Source organism: Plectropomus leopardus, chromosome 7 (assembly GCF_026936395.1).
Source record: "Plectropomus leopardus strain MGB_pleo_1.0 chromosome 7, ASM2693639v1, whole genome shotgun sequence".
Lineage (NCBI taxonomy): Eukaryota > Metazoa > Chordata > Actinopteri > Perciformes > Serranidae > Plectropomus > Plectropomus leopardus.
The window spans coordinates 3632116-3639800 of record NC_142182.1 but is presented as its reverse complement, the minus strand read 5'-3'; positions in this window follow the sequence as shown (position 1 = coordinate 3639800).

The window sequence follows — 7685 nt, the reverse complement described above, 5'->3', positions numbered from 1 at the left end:
GCTTTTTTGGGTCAGTTTTCTGACATACTGAATTCGGGTGTTTTTGGCGTTTTTTCCAACATTCTATGCAATGGCGTGTCTCTGCACACTATTTAATGTCGTTTTCATCAGTTTTTAGCAGTTTTTTGTAAATGTCATTATTGGACATTTTTGCCATACTATAGTCTTGCTTTTTTGGTCATTTTTTCGACATGCTGAATTGGTGTTTTGGTGTGTTTTTGCAACACTCTATGCTATGGCGTGTCTCTGCACACTATTTTATGTAGGTTAAAGAGGTTTTTAGCAGTTTTTTGGAAATCTCATTTTTGGACATTTTTGCCATACTATAGCCTTGCTTTTTTGGTCATTTTTTTTGACATGCTGAATTCGGGTGTTTTTGGCGTTTTTTGCAACATTCTATGCTATGGCGTGTATTGGCACACTATTTTATATCGTTTTCATCAGTTTTTAGCAGTTTTTTGGAAATGTCATTTTTGGACATTTTTGCCTTGCTTTTTTGGTCAATTTTTCCAGACATGCCGAATTCGGGTGTTTTTGGCGTTTTTTGAAACAGTCTATGCAATGGTGTGTTTCTGCACACTATTTAATATCGTTTTAATCAGTTTTCATCAGTTTTTAGGAAATGCCATTTTTTGCCATTTTTGCCATACTATAGCCTTGCTTTTTTGGGTCAGTTTTCTGACATACTGAATTCGGGTGTTTTTGGTGTTTTTTCCAACATTCTATGCAATGGCATGTCTCTGCACACTATTTAATGTCGTTTTCATCAGTGTTTAGCAGTTTTTTGGAAATGTCATTTTTGGACATTTTTGCCATACTATAGCCTTGCTTTTTTGGTCATTTTTTCCAACATGCTGAATTCAGGTGTTTTTGGCGTTTTTTGCAACACTCTATGCTATGGCGTGTCTCTGCACACTATTTTATGTAGGTTTAAGAGGTTTTTAGCAGTTTTTTGGAAATGTCATTTTTGGCCATTTTTGCCATACTATAGCCTTGCTTTTTTGGTCATTTTTTCGGCATGCCGAATTCGGGTGTTTTTGGCGTTTTTTGAAACAGTCTATGCAATGGTGTGTTTCTGCACACTATTTAATATCGTTTTAATCAGTTCTCATCAGTTTTTAGGAAATGCCATTTTTGGACATTTTTGCCATACTATAGCCTTGCTTTTTTGGGTCAGTTTTCTGACATACTGAATTCGGGTGTTTTTGGCATTTTTTGCAACACTCTATGCTATGGCGTGTCTCTGCACACTATTTTATGTAGGTTTAAGAGGTTTTTAGCAGTTTTTTGGAAATGTCATTTTTTGCCATTTTTGCCATACTATAGCCTTGCTTTTTTGGGTCAGTTTTCTGACATACTGAATTCGGGTGTTTTTGGTGTTTTTTCCAACATTCTATGCAATGGCATGTCTCTGCACACTATTTAATGTCGTTTTCATCAGTGTTTAGCAGTTTTTTGGAAATGTCATTTTTGGACATTTTTGCCATACTATAGCCTTGCTTTTTTGGTCATTTTTTCCAACATGCTGAATTCAGGTGTTTTTGGCGTTTTTTGCAACACTCTATGCTATGGCGTGTCTCTGCACACTATTTTATGTAGGTTTAAGAGGTTTTTAGCAGTTTTTTGGAAATGTCATTTTTGGCCATTTTTGCCATACTATAGCCTTGCTTTTTTGGTCAATTTTTTGGCATGCCGAATTCGGGTGTTTTTGGCGTTTTTTGAAACAGTCTATGCAATGGCGTGTATTGGCACACTATTTTATATCGTTTTCATCAGTTTTTAGCAGTTTTTTGGAAATGTCATTTTTGGACATTTTTGCCATACTATAGCCTTGCTTTTTTGGTCAATTTTTCGGCATGCCGAATTCGGGTGTTTTTGGCGTTTTTTGAAACAGTCTATGCAATGGTGTGTTTCTGCACACTATTTAATATCGTTTTAATCAGTTTTCATCAGTTTTTTGGAAATGCCATTTTTTGCCATTTTTGCCATACTATAGCCTTGCTTTTTTGGTCTTTTTTTCGACATGCTGAATTCGGGTGTTTTTGGCGTTTTTTGCAACACTCTATGCAATGGCGTGTCTCTGCACACTATTTTATGTAGGTTTAAGAGGTTTTTAGCAGTTTCTTGGAAATGTCATTTTTGGCCATTTTTGCCATACTATAGCCTTGCTTTTTTGGTAATTTTTTCCGACATGCTGAATTTCAGGTGTTTCGAGTGTTTTTTGCAACATTCTATGCTATGGCGTGTCTTGGCACGCTATTTAACGTCGTTTTCATCAGTTTTTAGCAGTTTTTTGGAAATGTCATTTTTTGCCATTTTTGCCATACTATAGCCTTGCTGTTTTGGTCATTTTTTTCGACATGCCGAATTTGGGTGTTCTTGGCGTTTTTTGCAACATTCTATGCTATGGCGTGTCTTGGCACACTATTTTATATCGTTTTCATCAGTTTTTAGCAGTTTTTTGGAAATGTCATTTTTGGCCAATTTTGCCATACTATAGCCTTGCTTTTTGGTCATATTTTTCCCGACATGCTGAATTCAGGTGTTTTTGGCGTTTTTTGCAACACTCTATGCTATGGCGTGTCTCTGCACACTATTTTATGTAGGTTTAAGAGGTTTTTAGCAGTTTTTTGGAAATGTCATTTTTGGCCATTTTTGCCATACTATAGCCTTGCTTTTTTGGTCAATTTTTCGGCATGCCGAATTCGGGTGTTTTTGGCGTTTTTTGAAACAGTCTATGCAATGGCGTGTATTGGCACACTATTTTATATCGTTTTCATCAGTTTTTAGCAGTTTTTTGGAAATGTCATTTTTGGACATTTTTGCCATACTATAGCCTTGCTTTTTTGGTCAATTTTTCGGCATGCCGAATTCGGGTGTTTTTGGCGTTTTTTGAAACAGTCTATGCAATGGTGTGTTTCTGCACACTATTTAATATCGTTTTAATCAGTTTTCATCAGTTTTTTGGAAATGCCATTTTTTGCCATTTTTGCCATACTATAGCCTTGCTTTTTTGGTCTTTTTTTCGACATGCCGAATTCGGGTGTTTTTGGCGTTTTTTGAAACAGTCTATGCAATGGCGTGTCTCTGCACACTATTTAATGTGGTTTTCATCAGTTTTTAGCAGTTTTTTGGAAATGTCATTTTTGGACATTTTTGCCATACTATAGCCTTGCTTTTTTGGTAATTTTTTCCGACATGCTGAATTTCAGGTGTTTCGAGTGTTTTTTGCAACATTCTATGCTATGGCGTGTCTTGGCACGCTATTTAATATCGTTTTAATCAGTTTTCATCAGTTTTAGCAGTTTTTGGAAATGTCATTTTTTTTTCCATTTTTGCCATACTATAGCCTTGCTGTTTTGGTCATTTTTTTCGACATGCCGAATTTGGGTGTTTTTGGCGTTTTTTGCAACATTCTATGCTATGGCGTGTATTGGCACACTATTTTATATCGTTTTCATCAGTTTTTAGCAGTTTTTTGGAAATGTCATTTTTGGACATTTTTGCCATACTATAGCCTTGCTTTTTGGTCATATTTTTCCCGACATGCCGAATTCGGGTGTTTTTGGCGTTTTTTGAAACAGTCTATGCAATGGCGTGTCTCTGCACGCTATTCAATGTCGTTTTAATCAGTTTTCATCAGTTTTTTGGAAATGCCATTTTTTGCCATTTTTGCCATACTATAGCCTTGCTTTTTTGGTCTTTTTTTTGACATGCCAAATTCGGGTGTTTTTTGCGTTTTTTGCAACATTCTATGCTATGGCGTGTCTTGGCACACTATTTTATATCGTTTTCATCAGTTTTTAGCAGTTTTTTCGAAATGTCATTTTTGGACATTTTTGCCATACTATAGCCTTGCTTTTTGGTCATATTTTTCCCGACATGCCGAATTTGGGTGTTTTTGGCGTTTTTTGAAACAGTCTATGCAATGGTGTGTTTCTGCACACTATTTAATATCGTTTTAATCAGTTTTCATCAGTTTTTTGGAAATGCCATTTTTTTGCCATTTTTGCCATACTATAGCCTTGCTTTTTTGGGTCACTTTTCTGACATGCCGAATTCGGGTGTTTTTGGCGTGTTTTGCAACATTCTATGCTATGGCGTGTCTCTGCACACTATTTTAAGTAGGTTTAAGCAGTTTTTAGCAGTTTTTTGGAAATGTCATTTTGGACATTTTGCCATACTATAGCCTTGCTTATTTGGGTCACTTTTCTGACATACTGAATTTGGGTGTTTTTGGCGTTTTTTCCAACATTCTATGCAATGGTGGGTCTCTGCACGCTATTTAATGTCGTTTTCATCAGTTTTTAGCAGTTTTTTGGAAATGCCATTTTTTGCCATTTTTGCCATACTATAGCCTTGCTTTTTTGGTCAATTTTTCGGCATGCCGAATTCGGGTGTTTTTGGCGTTTTTTTGCAACATTCTATGCAATGGCGTGTCTCTGCACGCTATTTAATATTGTTTTCATCAGTTTTCATCAGTTTTTTGGAAATGCCATTTTTTGCCATTTTTGCCATACTATAGCCTTGCTTTTTTGGGTCAGTTTTCTGACATACTGAATTTGGGTGTTTTTGGCGTTTTTTCCAACATTCTATGCTATGGTGGGTCTATGCACGCTATTTAATGTCGTTTTCATCAGTTTTTAGCAGTTTTTTGGAAATGTCATTTTTGGAAATTTTTGCCATACTATAGCCTTGCTTTTTTGGTCATTTTTTCGACATGCTGAATTCGGGTGTTTTTGGCGTGTTTTGCAACACTCTATGCTATGGCGTGTCTCTGCACACTATTTTATGTAGGTTTAAGAGGTTTTTAGCAGGTTTTTGGAAATGTCATTTTTGGACATTTTTGCCATACTATAGCCTTGCTTTTTTGGGTCAGTTTTCTGACATACTGAATTTGGGTGCTTTTGGCGTGTTTTGCAACATTCTATGCTATGGCGTGTCTTGGCACACTATTTTATATCGTTTTCATCAGTTTTTAGCAGTTTTTTGGAAATGTCATTTTTGGACATTTTTGCCATACTATAGCCTTGCTTTTTTGGTCATTTTTTCGACATGCTGAATTCGGGTGTTTTTGGTGTGTTTTTGCAACACTCTATGCTATGGCGTGTCTCTGCACACTATTTTATGTAGGTTTAAGAGGTTTTTAGCAGTTTTTTGGAAATCTCATTTTTGGACATTTTTGCCATACTATAGCCTTGCTTTTTTGGTCAATTTTTCGGCATGCCGAATTCGGGTGTTTTTGGCGTTTTTTGCAACATTCTATGCTATGGCGTGTCTTGGCACACTATTTTATATCGTTTTCATCAGTTTTTAGCAGTTTTTTGGAAATGTCATTTTTGGACATTTTTGCCATACTATAGCCTTGCTTTTTGGTCATATTTTTCCCGACATGCCGAATTCGGGTGTTTTTGGCGTTTTTTGAAACAGTCTATGCAATGGTGTGTTTCTGCACACTATTTAATATCGTTTTAATCAGTTTTCATCAGTTTTCATCAGTTTTTTGGAAATGCCATTTTTTGCCATTTTTGCCATACTATAGCCTTGCTTTTTTGGGTCACTTTTCTGACATACTGAATTCGGGTGTTTTTGGTGTTTTTTCGCAACACTCTATGCTATGGCGTGTCTCTGCACACTATTTTATGTAGGTTTAAGAGGTTTTTAGCAGTTTTTTGGAAATGTCATTTTTGGACATTTTTGCCACACTATAGCCTTGCTTTTTTGGTCAATTTTTCGGCATGCCAAATTCGGGTGTTTTTGGCGTTTTTTGCAACATTCTATGCTATGGCGTGTCTTGGCACACTATTTTATATCGTTTTCATCAGTTTTTAGCAGTTTTTTGGAAATGTCATTTTTGCCATTTTTACCATACTATAGCCTTGCTTTTTTGGTCAATTTTTCGGCATGCCAAATTCGGGTGTTTTTTGCGTTTTTTGCAACATTCTATGCTATGGCGTGTCTTGGCACACTATTTTATATCGTTTTCATCAGTTTTTAGCAGTTTTTTCGAAATGTCATTTTTGGACATTTTTGCCATACTATAGCCTTGCTTTTTGGTCATATTTTTCCCGACATGCCGAATTTGGGTGTTTTTGGCGTTTTTTGAAACAGTCTATGCAATGGTGTGTTTCTGCACACTATTTAATATCGTTTTAATCAGTTTTCATCAGTTTTTAGCAGTTTTTTGGAAATGTCATTTTTGGACATTTTTGCCATACTATAGCCTTGCTTTTTTGGGTCACTTTTCTGACATACTGAATTCGGGTGTTTTTGGTGTTTTTTCCAACATTCTATGCAATGGCGTGTCTCTGCACACTATTTAATGTCGTTTTCATCAGTTTTTAGAAGTTTTTTGTAAATGTCATTTTTGGACATTTTTGCCATACTATAGCCTTGCTTTTTTGGTCATTTTTTTTCTGACATAATGAATTCGGGTGTTTTTGGCGTTTTTTCCAACATTCTATGCAATGGCGTGTCTCTGCACGCTATTTAATGTCGTTTTCATCAGTTTTTAGCAGTTTTTTGGAAATGTCATTTTTTACCATTTTTGCCATACTATAGCCTTGCTTTTTTGGTCATTTTTTCGACATGCCGAATTCGGGTGTTTTTGGTGTTTTTTGCAACATTCTATGCTATGGCGTGTCTTGGCACACTATTTTATGTAGGTTTAAGAGGTTTTTAGCAGTTTTTTGGAAATCTCATTTTTGGACATTTTTGCCATACTATAGCCTTGCTTTTTTGGTCAATTTTTCGGCATGCCAAATTCGGGTGTTTTTGGCGTTTTTTGCAACATTCTATGCTATGGCGTGTCTTGGCACACTATTTTATATCGTTTTCATCAGTTTTTAGCAGTTTTTTGTAAATGTCATTTTTGGACATTTTTGCCATACTATAGCCTTGCTTTTTGGTCATATTTTTCCCGACATGCCGAATTCGGGTGTTTTTGGCGTTTTTTGAAACAGTCTATGCAATGGTGTGTTTCTGCACACTATTTAATATCGTTTTAATCAGTTTTCATCAGTTTTTTGGAAATGCCATTTTTTGCCATTTTTGCCATACTATAGTCTTGCTTTTTTGGTCATTTTTTCGACATGCTGAATTCGGGTGTTTTTGGCGTTTTTTGCAACACTCTATGCTATGGCATGTCTCTGCACACTATTTTATGTAGATTTAAGAGGTTTTTTAGCAGTTTTTTGGAAATGTCATTTTTTGCCATTTTTGGAATACTATAGCCCTGCTTTTTTGGTCATTTTTTCGATATGCCGAATTCGGGTGTTTTTGGCGTGTTTTGCAACATTCTATGCTATGGCGTGTATTGGCACACTATTTTAAGTAGGTTTAAGCAGTTTTTAGCAGTTTTTTGGAAATGTCATTTTTTGCCATTTTAGCCACACTATAGCCTTGCTTATTTGGGTCACTTTTCTGACATACTGAATTTGGGTGTTTTTGGCGTTTTTTCCAACATTCTATGCAATGGTGGGTCTCTGCACGCTATTTAATGTCGTTTTCATCAGTTTTTAGCAGTTTTTTGGAAATGTCATTTTTGGAAATTTTTGCCATACTATAGCCTTGCTTTTTTGGGTCAGTTTTCTGACATACTGAATTCGGGTGTTTTTGGCGTTTTTTCCAACATTCTACACAATGGCGTGTCTCTGCACACTATTTTATGTAGGTTTAAGAGGTTT